This window comes from Terrapene carolina, unplaced genomic scaffold, assembly GCF_002925995.2.
Source record: "Terrapene carolina triunguis isolate 2854851 unplaced genomic scaffold, T_m_triunguis-2.0 Scaffold62, whole genome shotgun sequence".
NCBI lineage: Eukaryota > Metazoa > Chordata > Testudines > Emydidae > Terrapene > Terrapene triunguis.
This window is the reverse complement of record NW_020664413.1, coordinates 38,900,960-38,921,771: the sequence shown is the minus strand read 5'-3', so window position 1 is coordinate 38,921,771 and position 20,812 is coordinate 38,900,960. Positions and strand designations below refer to the sequence as shown.

General features: G+C 40.8%; 1 pseudogene; it reads left to right on the top strand.

Annotated features, from left to right (window-relative positions):
• The window catches only part of LOC112106044, a 223,149-nt pseudogene that overhangs the window by 12,670 nt on the left and 189,667 nt on the right, over positions 1–20,812 (top strand).

The following is a 20,812-nucleotide window of genomic DNA, read 5'->3' as shown; positions in this document are numbered from 1 at the left end:
TTGTTGTAGCCATGTTAGTCTGTATCAGCAAAAATAATGAGGAGTACTTGTGGCAAATTTGTTAGTCTCTAGGGTGCCACAAGTACTCCTCGTTGTTTCTGATGTTTCGCAGGCTCTTGTGGAGATTAATCCGATCTAGTGTGTCATGGACATTTCATATGAACAGTATCATAGCACAGGCACTCCTTTGGTGTAATCTGATGAAAACCTCAGAGACATTACAAGACAGCCAGGCAATGGTTTGTTTTTGTTCAAGAATTATTGAATGTTATTTTCGTGTTTTGGATTGTCACCCCAGTATCAAAGAGATTGGGGATAATGAAATGCTATTGCTCTTTAATAATCAATTGTAGTGAAGGACATGATATAACTATAGAACATCTTGCCCTATTTTCAAACAATATACAGTATCATAAGCTAAATCCAGTGCACTAAAACTGTTTTGGTTTCACATAAGTAAGATAGGATGTAATCAAGTGCCCATTGAATTCAATTCAATTTGTTGCCCAGTCTCCCAGCTTTCCATTGATTTCAGTTGCTTTGGATCATACCAATAATAAATAAATTATAGATTCTACTGGAGTCTGGGTGCCCTCAGCTCCCCTTGATTTCATTGATATTCAGCACCTCACAGGAAAGGCTCAATATTTCACGGGATCAAACTCCAAGGATGGGTGATATTGTGTTTTATAATCAGCAAGGGGTATCTTGAGGTGATCTGGAACTGGATCAAAGCCTTTCAATAACAGAGAAACTGCTAGATGCCTCTGTATTCATTCACTCTTTTTAGATCATAATTTTTTTTAAAAAGTATATGAATGAAAACATTTTGAGAATGCAAGTGACATAAGAATGGTCCATAGCCCAGTATCCTGTCTTCCGACAGTGGCCAATGCCAGATGCTTCAGATGGAATGAACAAAACAGGACAATTGTCACATGATCCATTGCCTGTTGTCCAGCCCCAGCTTATGACAATCATATGGTTTAGGGACACCCAGACCATGGGTTTGTGTCCCTGACTATCTTGACTAATATCCATTGATGGACTTACTCTCCATGAGCTTAGCTAATTCTTTTTTGAATCCAGTTATACTTTTGGACTTCACAGCATCCTCTGGCAATGAGTTTCACAGGTTGACTGTGCTGTGTGAAGAATACTTGCTTTTGTTTGTTTTAAACCTGCTGCCTGTTAGTTTCATGGGGTGATCCCTGGTTCTTCTGTTACGTGAAGGAGTAAATAACACTTCCATATTTGATTTTTCCACACCATTCATGATTTTATTAATTTCTATGCTATCTCCCCTTAGTTGTCTCTTTCCTAAACTGAGCAGTCCCAATCTTTTGAATCTCTCGTCACATGGAAGTGGTCCCATACCCCTAATCATTTTTGTTGTCCTTCTCTGTATCTTTTCCAATTCTCATATATCTTTTTTGAGATGGAGCTACTGAAACTCCAGGCAGTAGTCAAGGTATGGGCATACCATGGATTTGTATAATGGCAAGATATTTTCTGTGTTATTTTCTATCCCTTTCCTAATGGTCCCTAACATTCTGTTAGCTTTTTTGACTGCTGCTGCACATTGAGCAGATGTTTTCAGAGAACTATCCACAATGACTCCAAGATCTATTTCTTGAGTGATAATAGCTAATTTAGACCCCATCATTTTGTATGTATAGTTGGGATTATTTTTCCAGCGTGCATTACTTTGCATTTATCAACAGTGAATTTCATTTATCATTTTGTTGCCCAGTCACCCAGTTTTGTATGATTCCTTTGTAACTCTTCGCAGTCAGCTTAGGAGCTTATGGCTGGGGTGATTGAAGACAAGAAAAGTGATAGAAATAATAGACCAGATGGGGTTGCTTGAAAAATTAAACATCTTCAACAAAGGTTAGATTTTCCTAGATTAAGTATGTTCCACAAATAGAATTCCCAGTCAAATCAGTGGAATACCTGCATATAAAGTAGCTGCAGAAACCAAGTCTTATATGTGTAAATGGTAAAGAAATGATAGAAGATGCATATCTGAGAGATCAGGGCTGGGTGGATACCACAAAAGTTTCCCCCAAATATTTGCCCACTTTTTAAATGAGTTTTGTTTCATTCATATTTCAGCCTCATTTGGGTTTGCTTCATAAATATTTTGGTAGATGAGTTTACTGGCAGGAATTTTTGCTGAAATAATTAATTTTAAGCAAATAGCACATTGCTCATAGAAAAATCTCTCTATTTTAGGTACTCATTGCCATAACATCTGGGCACCTCATTTGGCACGTTAATGCATTTATCCTCACAATAGCCCTGTGATGTAGGGAGATACTATTATCCTCATTTTACAGATGGTGAACTGGGACACAGAGAGACTAAGTGACTAACCTAGGGATTGGCAACTTTTGGCACGCGGCTCGCCAGGGTAAGCACCCTGGCGGGCCGGGCCAGTTTGTTTACCTGCTGCATCTGCAGGTTCGGCTGATCGCGGCTCCCACTGGCCGTGGTTCGCCGTCCCAGGCCAATGGAGGTGGCGGGAAGTGGTGCGGGCCGAGGGATGTGCTTGCCGCCACCCCCATTGGCCTGGAGTGGCAATCGGCCGAACCTGCGCACAGGGCAGAAAAACAAATTGGCCCAGCCTGCCAGGGGCTTACCCTGGCGAGCCACGTGCCAAAGGTTACCGATCCCTGGACTAACCCAAAGTCACACAGCCTGTGGCTGAGCAGGAAATTGAACCTGGGTCTCCGAAGTCCTAGGTGGGGTTCCTAACCACTGGACCATCCTTCCTCTGAAAACAAGTGCTGAATTTGAAATCATAAGTATTTTAGCTCCCAGTGTTACACTCATCCAGTCAAGGAACAGAGTCGTAGCATTTGATCTTTTTGCACAATCAAAATATTGAATATTTGCCAAGGAACTTCTCCTGAAAAAAGTACAGAGCAAGAGTTTTCTGCAGAAGTTGTTAAGTGAATAATTTCAAATCATGTAAATCCACCTGAGAAAAATGTGGTCAATTTGGAGATCATTCACAAAATGTGTCGATTTTTTTATTTTTTAAAATTATTTGCAAAGCTTGCATACAGTTCCATGCACAGTGCAGGAAGGAAGGAATGCCTGTTTTTGATTTTGAATTCTGACTTGTTGTGCATGCTTAGTCATATCATTTAACTTCCCTCTACTTCAGTTTCCCCATTTGCAAAATGGGGTTAATACTTACCTACTTCCCAGGGCTGTTGAAAGGATTCATTCATTATTTAATTGCTTGTAAAGTGCTTTGAAGATGTATAGAACTGTAAGGTAATGAAAATTCTTCGCAATTTTATAATATCGTCTATCTGAGGAACTCAAAATGTGTTATAAACATTGTCACACAGAAAGTTTGTGGCAAAGACAAAGAAGAATCAAGACTTCCTGACTGCTAGACTAGTTTGTGTGCCATAATAACAATCCTCCTTCTTGAGGTGTTATTACTAATAAGTAACAATAACTGGCCCTATATTCATTGCTTTATGTGCATGTGTTTATGACTTATGCTTTGTAAGAAATCCTTAGCAGACTATTTGGAGGGCAAGAGGTCAGCTTTCTAAGATTGTATTTTGTGTCTGCAGTGGATTTAGTGGAAATAGTTTCTGAAGGAACTGACCCATCGCAGGCAAACTTTTTATTCTTCATTATTTTGTTCTTCTATTGCTATTGGTGTCCAAATGAAAATTATTCTAGCTGCAATTTTTTAATGCATATCAACAGATTACCAGACATTTGCTGAAGCTATTTGACACTGTTAGTGAGCTTAAATTTGATGATGAGAATGTGGAAATACAAATGGCAGTGGGAATGTACAATACAGAAGAGGAGTTTGTACACTTTTCAAAGGCCTGGGTCTGCGAAGGGCAGGTAAGATAATTGGGCGGTGTACTACTCGCTTAGTATTATTGTGACACATAATGCAGTGAAGCAAATTATTTTAGAAAGTTTAAGGGCTCCATCCAGACTGCATTCTGCTGCTTCTAGGGGGAGAAACCACAGAAGGAAGGGTGAATAAACCGGCTACATATGCCTGGCCAGGGTAGTTGGAGCCTGTCTGCCACCTGCCCTGAGGGTTACTAAACCATTTAGCAGTGAGGAAGCATTTACGAGAAAGGCGATGTCTTCTGGTCTTCCTGCCCTTTGCTAATCAGACAGGGCATGGTAAAAAAGTGTTCTTGAGTGCTTTTCCTTCCCCCTATTTCTGAGGGCTGATCTGTGCCTCACGCTAAATAACCAAAGGTTATTGCATTATATTTCACAATAATACTAAGCGAGTAGTATGCTACCCAATAACCAAAGGTTACTTAATTCTAATTATCACATAATTAGAACAGATTCAGTTACTTTGGTGTATGGAGACTTATGTCTAAATAAAAGCATGGATGTGCAGACTTGTACTGAAATAACTAAATCAGTTTAGGAAGCCAACTTAGTTTGACTGGCACAAGTGGACAAGCCTTGAATGGTTTAGTCATCCCAAGGCAACTGGAACATTTAAGAGTCTGACCTGCAGACTAAAGTATTGAGAGCAGAAGTGGGGGCTGGGCTGGTTCTATCTAATCTATCTAAAAAAAACAAACAAACATTTCTCCATCAGCAAAGGGGGTATCACCACAAATTTCTGCAGGAAAATATTGATTTTTTTTTGGCTGAAATTTCTGTCAGGAAAATCAAACATTTCATTTTGGGTCGACATTAATCTCTGCCTAAGCCACCACAGTGCCTAAAGGGGGTTGTTGTTTCTTCTGCTCCCCATTCTCCCCTATGGGCCCCCCTTCCTGGTTGGACTATATTTCCCACAATGCACTGTGCTCTCTCCCTGTGGTTGAATGGCTGAGATACATCATGGGAGTTCCAACCACAGAGACATAACAGTGAATCATCAGGGATGTAGGCTAGCCAGTGAACAAGGCCCACAAGAAAGAGTGGGGCACGAGAGACCTGAAACTACCATTCACGTAAGGCACAGCAGCAGCTCAGGCAGATGCAGAGATTAATGTCAATCTGAAACTAAATGTTTTGACTTTTCTGATGTTGAAATTTTTGGAACTTTTTGTTTTATAATTTTTTTTTATCGTTATCTATCTGTCTATCTGGTCCCCTTTCAGGATGAAATCAGATGAAATATTAGAATTTCCTGTGAGATGAAAATTCCATTTGTCGATCAGCCCTAAATTGGGGTGTGAAAAGAGAATGAGAACTTACAAGTAAGAAGGTAAACCTGACCCTGTTCTTTCCCTGGTGAAAGTGTATTATTTTCTTTGGGAGATGCTGATCCTTGATTCCTGCTAACTTCCTTTCTTCCCTATTTTCTCTCCCCCCTACTGCTCTCAATTGTCTGATCTTCAGGCTCAATTTAAGAGATTCCAAGGGGAAACCAACCAAGGTCCTACCTTCATTTGCCTCCTGTGCTTTCATACCTGTCTCAGCAAGATTAATCACATCGAAATCTCTCAGGCTTTTAGCTAAATATGTGCAGTTAAAAGAAAAAGTGGAAAGGCTGAATTTTACATTTTCCCACTGTTTTTGTTTTTCACAGCAAATGGTTAATTTTTTGTTTACATTGAAATCCCCGCTGGCTGAGAAAATAATACAGCCTTATCCATTAGTAACTGTAGGTGAGTCAGCTACAGTGTCAGCTTTCCCATGCTGCTCAACTAGTGATTTTGACCTTGATGTGAATGGATCACTCACTCGAGTGATGAGAGTTAATTTAGTCTTCATAATAGCCCAGAGTTCAACCTTTTCAGAGCAGAGATTGTTTCAGTGAGGCCAAATTATATGCAATCGTTGAGTAATATGAACAGTGATCCACTGCTGTTGCCTTTGGATACAGGCCACCAAAATCATTTTCTTAATAATGGTAGGGATTATAAGGAGCTCAACTTGGTACTATACATTGTAAAGTGTGTGAGATGTACCCACATGTGCAGAAAGTGCTGAGGGAAAATTAAGTTGAAGTAATATGTTTTTTGGTTAGTTCTGTGGACATTCCTCTCCCTTGTGGGATGGGTTGCCAAGGTGTAGCTTGAGCTCCTGTGAAAGTTCTGCCTCTCGTATTCATGAGCCCCTCTATAGCTTCATTGTAAACCAGAGGAATGTAGTTGCTATTGGATATCGTAGAGGAAGAAATCATCTCTCAGCTATCTAGGGCTAATTCCACAGTGGGTTTTAAATATCAGGATTGTAAGTCTCTGGACTTGTAAGTCAACGGAAGGTTTTACAGGGTGAGTGGATTTATTCCTAAACCTCAACCCTAGAAGTCACAAATGGACAGTTATAGCCAGGACTGTGTCCAGTAGGGTTGGATGCAATCTTCTGGCCAGTCACAGATGGAAGTGGGCATTGTGTCTATTTGGGCCGGATGCCTTGCTTTCTGATGGAAAATAGACTTGAAGAGGTGTCCAGAAGAAGACAGATGCTTAGAACATGATAAATCACACCTCTAGCATGTTAAGGAAAATCAGCATTCTGCCTAACGGAAATGTTGTTTGAGGCGTTTAGAAGAAACAGTGTACAAAATCATGAAAGGTGTGGGCATACCATGGATTTATATAGTGGCATGGTATTTTCTGTCTTATTTTCTATCCCTTTCTTAATGATTCCTAACATTCCATTAGCTTTTTTAACTGCTGTTGCACATTGAGCAGATGTAGCACCCTATGAAGACAAGCCATGAAACTAGTGGGTGTTTGATTATCCTGCACAAGTGGCTTTGATGGACAGTCAGATCTAGTGGGCTGCTAATGTTGGAATTACCTTTGAGCTTCTTGAAGAGGGAGTTTGAAACTGCTCTGAAATATTACAGTCACAAACAGGTGTGTGAAAGTGATATGCAAGTATAGAAAGTAAGATTATTAATAGTAATTTGACACTGTCCCCCATAGTATCTGAAGGCTTTACAAGGTTTAAGTTGAAACTTTCACAATCTTAGTAAGGAGGACACAAAACAATGCTTGCAATTTTCTTAGGGAACAAGAACCAGGATTTAGGTCCTGATCCTGTAATGAGCCCTGCTTAGACCCTTGTATCTGCACAAACTCGCCTTGACTCCAGTGAGATTCTGCACGGGCACAAGGGTCTGCCTTTTCAGATCTCATTGCAGAATCGGGGCCTCAGTACATTAGGAAGGCTGGGCCAAAGAGGTGTTTAATCATATTTTTGTAGAAAGCAAGTTTGAAAGCCGATATGCTGAAACGTAAAAAGCTCTGCCACAACTGTTCACAACAGCCACAATTTTTATATTTCATAGAAAATATATTGTGCCAAGTCCCGGATTTCCCAACTTGTGCTTAGGCTTATCTGTGCAGTCGGTAGGCCCAGATGCTGGGCTGCTCCCAAAGAGCTCTCTCTGCAGCTCAGGATGGGGAGGGTGCGAAGGTGCCGTTAAACCAGCTTATGCCCTGATGATAAGACATCCTGTGCTGATCTGGTTCCTTGGAATAAATTAGAGCAGACTGAAGACTGCTCTAGTCTATGCCATCTGCCCTCAGGAGTTACAAAAGGCAGGGATTTCTGGGGAATAGGGGTGTCTGAGCCATTCCTTCTGTCCCCAGGCCACATCCCTTACAGCAGCAGGTGAGTGGGGAGTGTCACAGGAGGTGTGGTGGGTCTACACAACCCTGAGATTCCCTTATACAAAGCAAATCCTCCAGTGGCCAGATCAACCTGCTTTTCACCATTCGTCTGGCACAAAGCAGACTTACTGTTAGAGAATCAGGGCAAAACACGTAATTTTTTTTTATGGCAGCTGTGACAAAAATAATTCACATTCATTTCCAAAATAGTAATATTACTGTACATGTGCTATGTGTTAGATGTTAAACACCTAATAACTTAACCACATAACACATTGGTGATGTAGTAGTGCAAATGAAACTGAAAACTAGTGTTTGTTCATTTTGAAATGAAGTAATGGCCACTAGCTGCAAGTGTATTTTTGTTACTAAAGAAGCAAATTAAAATGGTAGGAAAACAATACCATTATTAGTTTCAAAAGTTATTTGCTTTGATTAAAAACACCAATAAATGTGTCTTGGTACCAGAACGGCTCCATTTAGCACTTGACATATAATAGGTTTTCTTTCCCCCCACAGTGTAATATCTCCATTGAAATATAATTATTTTGCAGATTGCTCAACTGAATGCCCTTATAACCATGCTGTTAGGGAACTCACTCCGGTGATCGTCACAGCATCATGACAATATGCACAATTGATATACATGCTAGGGATGTTGTACCCAAGCTTAGAGCAAAGAAGGTAATTTGTTGCACAGCAATTACCCTAATGCATTTTTAAAAGCATAAAATAAAGAATACTTTCATTTGTTGTAAAGGTACTCTGGATGCTTATGTATGGCAATGACGGAGTATTTTGATTCAATCAATTTTATCCTTTTTTTTTGCTTCAGTTAGATAATTACATTTACCAGTTAAAAATGCCATTTTAAATATATATAGATATTTTGTCCAAATGTTTAAAGATGTCTTTAAAAATGTATGCTGTAATGTGACAGCAGGGTTCTCGTTAATCTAGCTCCAATTACTATCTGTTAACAATTAGTATAAACATGTACATTTATTAGCTAGCTTGAAAGTTTAAAAGCGTATGGAAGATAATACAGCAGTTGTGTTACGTTTTCAGACTCCATTTCACTTTTGGCCAGGTTGACCCTTAGTGTTTTCCCATTTCTCTTCTTGGAATAGCTCCCCCCAAAAAGGGGACAAAGGAAGAGAAGACTAGATGTAGATGGCTGTTGATCTAGGAAGAGAAGACTAGATGTAGATGGCTGTTGATCTTGGAGGGAAAGCCGCTACACTAGTAAATTATCAGGGGGTAGCCGTGTTAGTCTGTATCTACAAAAACAACAAGGAGTCTGGTGGCACCTTAAAGACTAACAGATTTATTTGGGCATAAGCTTTCGTGAGCAAAAACCTCACTTCTTCATTTAACCTTTTCTTGTGCTACTTTACTGGAGCAATAACAGCAGAATAAAACTGCAATAATGAGCCTCCAGTCCTGACATAAAATCAGCCAATCTGAAGAAAGCTGCAGTTTTTCAGAGTGTTTGATTTAGAAGGCTGAATTTTGTCCTGACCTACGTGGGGTTGAACCTGTTGTAGGTGAGGGCAGAATTTGGCCCAGTTTTGCCTCCCTAGTCAGAGGCTAGAGCAAAAGGAGCCATGGGGTGGAAAGGCTTCATGGGAATAAACATACTTTTTCTGTGAAATGCTGAGTATGGTACAGCTGGACACTTCAGATAGGGGAGTGTCATAGGAGTTGTGGTGGGTCTGCACAACCCAAGGATTCCCTTATACAAGATGAATCCTACAGTGGCCACATCAAACTGCTTTTCACCACAAGACTTTTCACTGACTTCTCCTAAAAGGAATTACAGGGCTTGATCCTGCAAGGTGCTGAGCATTTTGGCCTTGAGTACTCAGCTGCTTGCAGAACTGAGCCCATATTCTCTACAGATGGACCATTAGGTGGGATAGCCCTTTTTAATAGCTTCCCCCAATGAAAGCCATTATGATCTGGACAGGGTGACCAGACATCCCGATAAAATCGGGGGGACTGTCCCGATTTTGAGTTGTTTGTCCAGCGTCCCGACCGATCTCTGGTTGGGATGCAATTTTTATCCCGATATTTTGCGCCGGCTTTTTTTTTTTTTTGCTCTCGGCCAGCCGGCAGCACTCGGCTTTTTTTTTTTTTGTTTGTTTTTGTTTTTGGCCCCCCACCCCCGGTGTCCCGATATTTTCTTCATCTCATCTGGTCACCCTAGATCTGGATACAAAGAGAGTCCTCTCCTGTGAATGATGCAGCGGGATAGTCAGAAAATGTTTAGCAGTCTCTTGGCAGAACAGCCTGATTGCTGCATGGGCTGTTTCTGGATAGTTGTATCCAACAGGTTTGTGTAGGGAGAAGGGAATGCAAAATGTTTAAATCTGCCTCAGCTTCTAAGTTATGCTTAAGGTTTGCAAATGTAAACAAAACCCTGAGATCACTATAAATTAGATTTCAAATCACACTTGCTGGGCTATGTAATTTATGCAACTCTCATATTTTTACCCTGGAGATTTCCAGTGGACAAGCATTCACCTGGCTGTCACAACTATGTCACAGATGGGATGAGGACCAGGGAGACTGTCTTGTAAACATTTGTGATGCTCAGTTTCAGTTTGTGATTATTCCTCTTACTGCTAGATAAGGACAGCGTTTAAAGATCAGAACCCAGGAACTTTAACAAAGGGGACATAGAACCTCACAAGCTATAGAGATTCCGACCTTGTGTATTCCTATTTAATTAAATAGTGCCTTATCAGATATTGAATATTGTAAGGCATGGCTGTCTGGGACACTTGGACCACTGGCAGTACTAAATTTCTTTGAGATTATAAAATTTAATTGAAGGCTAATTTAAAAAAAAAAAGAGTAAACAAAATCTGTTCTCTTCTTCAAAGTTTGCCCTATTTCATCCCTTATGTTGTACTGCAACAACATGATGACCTGTTCTTTCTGAGCGACAGTCACCCATTGGCAGAGGACTCCTGCCATGAACCTGTAGCTTGGAACACTGCTGGCCTGCCTCACCCCCGGCAACACCATTACCACACATAGAACACTACCCCCAGCACACTCCTGGAGGAATACTGATTCAGTTCAAGAATTCTATCTGTCAATTTGAGAACATGGGGAGCAAAAAATGGTGACACATGTTAAATTATTAATTGAAAATGGTGTGCTCAGCCTTAATAATTTGGACTTGGGTCACTTATGTAAAAGTAGGGTTTTCTGAGAAACCTCAGACACTTTGTGTGCGGCCGGGTAAAGAGTGCAAGATGTAGCCCAAAGTAACTCTCGAGAGTGGAAAAAAATTTTTACTTAAAAGAAAGGATAAAAGACCTCAGTAATTATTTTAGTGTGTCTATAATGAAAGCTCTTTGTCCAGGACAATGGTCTTTTAGCCTTGTTAACTGGTATTCTGCAAAAATGCGTAAGATTGTTACAGTTGCTGAACAAAATCCATTTGACTGAGCATAATCACTTTGTTGTGGTGCGAGGCATAATAGCAGTTGCAGCGAAAATTTGAAGCAATTTTAAATATTCTTTTCACTGAAATTGTTTATCCACATTGCCAAAGCCTTTAAGGAAGTACTGATGTTTTTCACATTGTCAGGAGCAGCTGTGTTGGTCTGCTGTGGTTGTCTACCCACTAACTAGGCAGATGGTAGACAGTAGCTGAGGTGTGTCTGCTGTATTCAGAACTAACTTTTCTGGCTTGCAGAAAGCACAGCTGCCACACTATTATGATGATGATCCTTATGTATTTCAGACATGGGAGGCCTTATATAGAGCCATGTGCTTTGAAGGGGGTGATTAAGGTCTTTAGTGCATTGAATAAGCACTTACATAATCAAACTGCCGAGCGGTGTGAAAATATGAACTCCTGCTTAATTGGAATTTTGGGTAGGGATCAGGGCAGGAGGTGTTCTGTAAGAATTGAGCAAGATTGTTTGTCACAGATAAAAGCATCTTACTGTTAATATATTGAAGTAAAGACTACTACAACAAACATTAGATACAAATGAGTCTTCTAAAAGAATTCATTTATTTTACTTCTTCTATACATGTCTTTTATTTAGAGTGACTGATAGTAGATGAAGACATGTAGAGAAATGAGTGGTTGATTAAAACCAGAGATTACCCCACGTAATTACATTTGGGGGGTGGCAAAACTCAGTTATCATGTATGAACTTTGCCAAGACAAAACCAGAGCCAAGTCTGGTCATGGATCTATGGCCTATAGAAATATAGAGCTTTACAGTACCCCAGTTTCTGCTGCTCACTTGATAGACTCATTAAAAGAACGATTTCCTCATTCTCCTTCTGGTGTAGTAGGATGTAGCATAGGAGAGCTGGAAGCAGTTGAGCAGGTAGGGGTAATAAGTAGTGCTTGGGGGCCGAGGAAGCAATGAGACACTGACAAGATGCTCCAATTCCTGTTGATCTGAGGTGTTCATTCATTCTACCTCTAATCAAAACCATTTTCCTTGCTAATAAACCATTTCATCATGCTAGTGTTAGTAGAAGGGACATGCTGTTGCCAAGTAATTAAAACCCAATCCAAGTCAATGGAAAGACTTGTTGGGTTAGGTTGCTTATGACTGAGTGCTATTTATCAATTTGTGCCTTCACTGTGTATATTTTTTCAAATCTCTCTGAAAACTCTGTCAGGTACAAAATCATATGAAATTAATATTGGCATTATTAAGGTCTCCATCATGTTAACATCATAAGCCCTGAGAGTTAACGTTTCAATTAATACTGTGCTATTGTTAAAAATTAAATTGGAGCAATTTCTTCTGAGAGTCTTTACTGATAAGTTCCACCAGTTTCAAATTAATTGGTGGGTTCAGTTCAGTTCCTAGTGTGTATGTACTACCCCAGAATGACCGTCACCATTAATTGTTGTCTAAATAAAGAGTCAAGTATTGAATGGACATGGAGACTGACTTATCCTCTTAGTCTTAGACAAATCCTTCAGATTAGTTTGAAATACGTTGCCGGGACAGCATGAGGAATCTTGCTCTGCTGGTGCCTATGCTATACCTTTTCTGGGCATAAAGGAGATGATTTCTGTCTCCTAAACTTGCTAAGAAGAAATGTTTTCCCCCAGCAATAAAAATATCTAAGGAAATAATACCCCACAATTCTTTCAGAGAAGTTAGATCTCTCAAAGCATTAACAAAAGTAACATGAACTTGGAATTGCTATCATAAAATACCTTTTCCTTCTTCATAATCTGTAAGGAATTTCAGTTGACCTTGAATTAGGAAGCAGTGATGGGTGAATTTATTTCTGAAATGCCTGGTACATTGTGTTCATTGCCCGGCAATCTAACCCAATATTATCATTCTCCATATGTCAATTTGTAAAATATAAGAACAATAATTTGCTTGTACGTGATAGAAACAGCTGATAAGAAAAGACAGGAAAGGCTGGCCACTTGGTGAAATGTAAGTGGGAACAGAGAAATATGTTCAATTATCTCTTAGTAGAGCTCTGGAATCAATGGCCCAGAGGAGGGTGTACAAGAGCAAACAAAGGAGGATGCCTCATGGAGCTGAAGAAAAAAGCTAGCGCATCATGATCAGGAAAGGACAAAGGAAATAGCCTGATCCCTCAGAAGCCGATGGAGGCAGACCTGCAAGCAAAGTACAAGGTGAGCAGGTTTACAGCAATAACAAAAAGTACTGTAGGGTTAGAGGATCATGTGGAGATGGTCACAGAAGAAAGCAAAAGTACTGTAGTGCTAAGGGAAAAGGTTTTCTGGAAGCCACAGATATCAGAAAGCACACTAAAGGCAACCATAAAGGTGAAGGAGATGAAGATCAAGGGTGGAGTAGAGGACTAATGAGCTGGAAGAAGATTTAGAGCAAGCAGGAAAACCCCACCTGAACCAGCTAGCATGAGAGATGAAAGAACACAGGGTGGTAAATAGGAGAAGTGATTTCTTCAAGTTGGTGAACAATATCAGGGATAGGAAATGAAAAAATCTGCCTGAATTGAGACAGGAAAAAAGAGGAGGTGCAGAAAATAAATGGCCTGGGAAAGTGAGGAAATCGGTGAAAGTTCTTACAAGGATACCTATATTTGGAAAGAAAAATAATTCCTGTTTTCCTCATTGTAGAGGGCATGATGGTAGACATCGCTCCATAGAAAGTAAGTAGGATGGTTTTGCAGATCTAGAGAGGGAAAGCAGCAAGGATAGATGGAGTCATGGAAATATATCTAGCCACGGAGTATATACTGTGCTGTGGAAATCCTTAATAGGGCATCATGTTGGCATGTGCTTGCATTCAGCTCATTTTTCTATCAGAATGTGGTGATTTAACTTTCTGTACTGTTAAATGTATGTAGAAATATATGCTACCAGATGACCCATGAGTTCAGCTCCATCAGGGCTCTACTATATGCACTTCTAGTAGGAAGAGGAAGTCTGAGACAGAAAGTAGTGAGGGTGTTTGACAGTAAAGAATGAGTAGGAGAACTTCTAGGTCTGAGACCTCTAGCCCCAATAGTCTCCGTCAGGCATGATTTATTTAATACACATGCATATATCAATTGAATATCTTTTCCTACAATGTAACCTCACTAATCCAATTTCACTGATCTACACACTTTGTACACAGTGTGTAGATTAGTAGGAAAAAAAGAGCTGTCTCTCCTCACTTCTTTATAAAGATTTAATAGCAGGGTGCATTAGTGAGATCTAATGGGACTAAAATTTGTTATTTTAGAAGATATATGGCATTATAGTTACTATTCTATTATGAAGCATTATACTTTTAAAAGGAAGCTAAAATTGTCAGAATACTCCAGCAAAGTATATTGTGGGGCATTAATCTCCTTTCTATTGTATTTGTTCATTTACTGCACTAACCATTAAACTGGTGGAAGACTAGGAAGAAACTTCTCCCATGGGTAGATCTATAACAGTGTTTCTTGCATCATCTTTTGGAGCTTCTGGTACTGATCCAGCTTGGAGACCAGATACTAATTGGATGGATCACTGGTTTGATCTAGTATGGAAGTTGCATTATTGATACTTGCCAATTTGCAGCATTCAATCATTTGCCGGGTCTGTCAGTTACTAGTGCAAATTAGCTAGGTTCTACAGTAATTTCGACATATGCTTTACAGATACGGTGTCTGATATTTTCTGTTTCTGCAGATGTGATATAACATTGACCTCGTCTCTTCTCTTAATCATGAACGGGGCACTTTTCAATCCTGCTATAACAGGAAAAAATGAAAGAATCAAGGACTTGGGACATTCTCTGGGAATTATGGTGGATGTTTTCAGCTGTTCAGAACAAATCGACAGAAAGGTACTGTATTGATTTAAAATCATATAGAAATCTTACAGCTCACTAGCAATTAATGAGCTACAAAACTGGGTGGTATTCCTGCAACCCACAAGAACCCAGCACTTGTAAATTACTCCTTTCTGAAAGACAAAGTACAAAGGAATCTGTCAACCTTTTACTCCGAATATTTGGGAAAAAAGAGTTTCTCAGTCTGATTTTGCCTTATTAGTAAGAGGCCTGGATATATTCAGTAATGTAGCCTTGGAGCCAAATCTTCATCTCTACTCTATCCACTTTTGGTGGCACAGAGGGGACAGAAAGATGGCTTAAACAGCCAGCTGGAGATTCACCAAGTATTGGGGAAACTTTGGTAGACACAGAGACAGCATAGCTGGCTCTGTACCACCTGCTTTTCTCCCACGCTCCCTGACATGAGCAGGCAGGAGCATGTGTTCATCAGCAAAAGGGAAGGGTCTGACATACACACTGTGGGATATCCATGTTTTGTTTAAATCACTAGTAAACAGAAGGGTTTTTCTACACACGAGGCTTTGTGTAGTCTTCGAGTAGGTGCTTTGCATTGTGCAGAACTTCCATTTGATTTCATCTTTGTTTTCTAGCTTGAATAAATCCTGATTTTATTTAAAATAATTTTCAAATTACTGTTATTTTGGGATGAGGATTGTGAGCCATAAATGGAGAAAAAGAAAACCACCCACTGCGTTGAGCGAAATGCTCTCCTTGGGCACTTGGCCAAAGCCTCAGGCTTGGGGAGCTCTACCCCAAATATGCTCCCAGAGCAGTAGCTATGGACAGCTGAGGCATGGGAAAACCTAAAGAACCGGGGCCAAATGCAGTGGAGATACAAGTTAGACCACCCCGTCCCCAGACTAACATAGACCCTCTCACTTTTAGCTAGGCTCTCACTCTCAGATTTTATTTGACTGACTTGACTTAGGTCCACTTTACTGGTATGTAATGGAGTCTACAGTGGTGTAGTTTATGTGCTGAGAAGCCAGAAGAGAGGAAAAGCTGCTTTAACTTGCAACTTCTTCTAGTTCCTTGGCATATGCAAGTCACACCAACTTACACCCCCTTAGACATCTGTAGACTCCGTGTAAGACGAAGTCTAACGTCAGTGTAGTAGACTCTGAATTAGCGTTAGGGGTTCAGTCTGACTCCTACCACCTTCTGCGTGACCTCTGGATTTGACACCAAGAGGCGGAGCAAGTGAGAGGCGAGAGGGAGCACAAGAGAGAAAATCTTTAGCTGTAGCAGAGAATAAAGTTTGATTTAAAGATCTTAGAAGAGAAATGAAGTGCTTGTGTGACATCTGGAAGCCCCAGGACTGCTGGGAGCTTTAGTGCATTGATAAAAGGAGTTTGTGGTTTATTTTGTGGGTGAAAACTCAGGGCCAGATGCTCAGCATAGCATGACAGTCAATGGCGCTGTGCTCATTTATATCTGCTGAGGGTCTGGCCCTCATATTGAAGGTTAAAATGTATTAAAAACATGTTTAAATAATTTACCTTCTTTAAGGCTTTGTCCAGTCTAGTTCCAAGTGAAGTCTCTCAAACAATTGTAATAGGTACAATTAAACCAGGAAAGGACACTTTGTCTTGTTACATTTCATGATGAATGAGGATGTGTATATTAGATACAGGGATTTGATAACTGAATTCCAGAAATTAATTGGCAAAAATTACAAACATCCCTGTCTGGCATGTTGTCAGCATAAAGGTGATCACTCATCCGTTATCAGTAAGTAACTTGTACAAGTGGGATCACAGTGATATTAAGTAGCAGCAAAAGCACAGGTGGTAGGAAATGCCAAAGAAGAACAGGCCTTAGGTCAGTCTAGTGGGGCATTCTCCCTCCCACAGTGTCCTAGATCTGTAGAGGAAGGTTAAAAACTCCACATGCGGTATAGCACCTGTCCAGTGGTGGGATGCCATGTCATTGGGCAGTTGGTGGTGGTTGTGGAATCCCTTCCCATCCCCCTTAAGACAGACAGTTTATGCCCTGAAGCACGAGGATTGATATGCCTTCTGTCTTTGTGTCCTAACTAGTGTTACTGCAAATGTAGCATGCAGTCATGGAATGGATTTCTGAGGCTCTTCCGAGGAATGTAGACAATGCTAGAAAATTAAGATATGGCTATTGCACATAGTATATTGAAATCTGCCGGACAAGTGGGACCAATCACAAGATTGTACTAGGATAAGGTAAAGACGATTCTACTGTGCATGAGTGTGATGGGGTATACCAACCCCACCTGGGCCTGCAGGGGTTAATGGGAGCCTGTGGGTGCATTGAGCCATGCCCTGCTACACATAAGTGTCAAACCTGGAGGGAGAAGTTAGAAGGCCTGAAACTGGCTCAGTTAGGGAGGAGTAAGGAAAAAGAGCAGATTGCTGACTCTCTCTCTTTCTCTCTCTCAGTGTGAGTGAAACCTGGCTGGAGTCAAGGATTTGAGTGGGACTGCTTGCAGACAGAGCCTCTCTGAAGGAAGGTAGACCTGCAACAGGGAGCCCACGGCAGTTGGGCAGGGGCTGCAGAAAGTGCATCCACCCAGGATTCTTCATGCTGGTGGAGGGGTCTGCAGGGACCAGGAAAACTGCTGAGTCAGGGACTGTCCTGCAAGGGGAGCGGAGAAAACTCTCCTTCAGTAGAACCAGCTGGTTAGCAGAAAGTGCTGACAAGCTCTGCAATGAGCCTGTGCCAGGGGCTTAGCAGGAATGGAATTGATATAGTGGGAGCCCAGAAAGAGGCTGAGGTAAAGGGAGAAGTAGGAAGTGGCCCAGGGAGGCAGCAAGGGGTCTGGGTAGTCAGACCTTGACTGCCTATCCAAGGGTCCCTAGACTGGAACCCAATGAAGATGAAGGGCCTAGGTTCCCCTACCAGCCTTCTGAGGAAAGTGGAGTGCCCTTCCCCCCCGCCCCCCCACGGGGTAAGGGTTATTGAAACGTCTGACACTAGAGGTAAGGACTAATGAGTCTGGGCTCAGACCGGGGTTCCAATGTGAAGTTGAAGGGATATTGGTTTACACTGAGAGGCGCAGGCCTACAGTGACCAAGCTGGAGGGCCAAGATGCAAGAAGAAGCAGATCACCACCAGGCTGGGATAGTGCTGTCAGCAAGGGCGCTAAAGGAGAAGAGCCTGCTATGCCATGCCCAGCCACCTGGGGGTGTGCCAGCTGGTGAGTCACACATTTTCAATAAGTCTAAAGGATACAGAGCACTGCCCTGTATAAACCAGAAAAATTCAGAGACCAAAGTGAGAGCTACACTCATCATTGACCCTGATGAAAACAGTTTCAGTTCTTTGATTTTAGTATGAATTCAGATTGAATTAAGTGGAGAGGATTGTTGAGAGAGAGGGGAAGTGTGTTTTTGGATGCAGTCTTATCCTTGCTTGCTGATTTTCCCTCACATAATTAATTCATTCAGAAATAGTCTGATTGACTAATGGTATACCCTTAATTTTTATAGCCACTATTGCTGAGGAGATTATGTATGTTGTACTATTGTAAGCAAGAAGTTGTACTGCTTTAGAATCTAATTCATTGCTATGATGTGTGTCTTCTTTTTTACTGGATTTGATCTAAATCATCATTAGAACTGCCATGATACATGGCTGTAAAAATTACCTTATTTTACTAACCATCTTGATTTAAACTAATACTTCAAAATAGAATAATATGACCCTCTTGTTAGGCTGTTTCTTGTTCTTTCTTTTCCCAGAGACTATAAGAAATTGCCCCCTTAATGTCAAATGAAAGGCATATTTGCCAATCAACTAAATAAAATTGCACGTATGGCTTAACCCATAAGTGCGTGGTGGTAGATAAAAATATGGGTGAGTGTTTTGATAGTGCAGTTCTTTTAGCACTAGGAATATGTAAGAGAGACTCGAAATGGAAGAGAAGCTCAGATTGTGCGCTAGCATGTCACGTAGATCATACAATACAGCTCCTCCGGTACACGCTTACTGTCTTGATTGCTGTGTTGATACAGGCATCGGCTCATAATGTGTTGAGGCAGCCAGAGATGTCAAAGAACGCAATTTTAGACTGTTTCTGTGTTAAAGTGCATGTTCTCAGTAGAATGGGTTTACCCTCGTATCAAAGACGTAAGTTTGACACTTTGAAAAGGATGCCTGGAATATCTGGGTAGACAATACACTGACGGGCAAAAATTAAAAATCTGTTCATTTGGACCTGTTCTTGCTCTTGCTATTTTTGGGCCAGATTATGTCGCTTTGTTCGACTGATGCACAAGGGGAGGGTGCAAGGAGCCCCCTTGTTGCATTCCTGTGCCCCAGTGAGTATAATTGTCATTCTTGTTCTCCCTACAGTGCAGAAATTGCTGATATTGCGCACCCGCTCTGGCAGAAGACACCCTGAAAGAGAGAAGATGGAAGCAGGATCATGGTCCTCCTGTCTTCCCTATGCATCAGGCAGCACAACTGGCTGGATGCATGCAGGATTAAGCTGCATCCCCTGAAGAAATATACTCATTGGTGCACCCTGCATGCCCCCTGAGATGCTCTATGGGAATTTCTGCCTCCTGGAGAAATCACTTCATGGGGCAGTGCATTTCTAATGTGAGACTGTGCCTGAAAAGGTACTGTTAAGAGCCCTGTTTTTTGCAAAATATCAGAGGGCCTGAACTGTGCTAGCAGGTGATACACTGCTGACCTATTAGCTCCTCACAGCTAATACACAATGTCCCGTGGAACAGCTCTTTCGTACCAATCTCAAAAGGTACAGTGTGCTGTCAGGGACAGACTTAGCCATCACTTTAGCACTTGCTTTATATACATATATCCATTCAATTTAATTAAATAAACTGGGCTAAGGAGTGAACCAAACCTACCTCCTATATTTAAAACATACTACTCTGTTCTATCTTAGTATTCTAGGGCCAGATCTCACCACCTATACTTTTCTCCCCATCTCCCCCTCGTTAGCCACTGCAAATATCTACAAAGGTTTATGCCAGACTGGAGTGTGGGGTTGCTTTGATGAATACATTTCTGTGGAGGTGCTGTCTGTGGTAGCTGGTCAAGTTAAAACCACACAGGAAAAAAGGACCCAGAAACAAGGTAATTTTTCAGGTTTAATTGTGTGCCATCCTATGGCACAACAACCTGTTTCTTAAGGTTTAATGTTTTAGGGGAATCCATTGAACTGAAAACAGTAGTGGGGATCTTCATAACACTTAATCTGGGATATGCAGAAAGAGCAGAACTTCCCGAAAACTTAGTTCTTTTTCAGTAAATATAAAATCTAAGATTTTTTTTCTCTTTGCAAATTAATGGCCCAGTATAGCAGTAGTTAGGTAAAGCTCGTACTAACAGGAACCCCACCCCCTGATGGAACTAAAAAGATTGAGGAACTAGCATCAGATCAATTTAACAATAAGATCTTAACATGAGTCCTTATTTACAGTAGTGCACTTCTCCATCAGAAGATAGAGATTTTTTGAAAACTGTGCAGGGGCTAATGTCAGGATTCTAACTTTTTTGGAATATAAATAAGGGAAGAAAATTTCCACGTTTTAAAACTCATTCTATAAGCTTGATCCTCCCTGTTAGCTATTTCAGGTATTCATATTGCCTAATAAATGTCTTGGAAAATATATTCCAACAGTACTTTCTTTCTTGTTTGTTCCTGGAGAAACCTCTTCTTGTTAAAGACTAAAGTAAAGTGATAAATTGCATCCATAACGACTAGATCTAGACAGGTATGCCTATTTAAGATGACAGAGAAAAAAATAAATTCTCATAGAATTATTAAGGATTTTTTGTCTGAAAGTTTCAAGGGATGCTCATTCCCAGAAGTTCTCAACTCAGTCTGTATTTGATTTCTCCCTCTTCATCTCTTGCATTATTATATAGAAGGGTATATGTTTTCT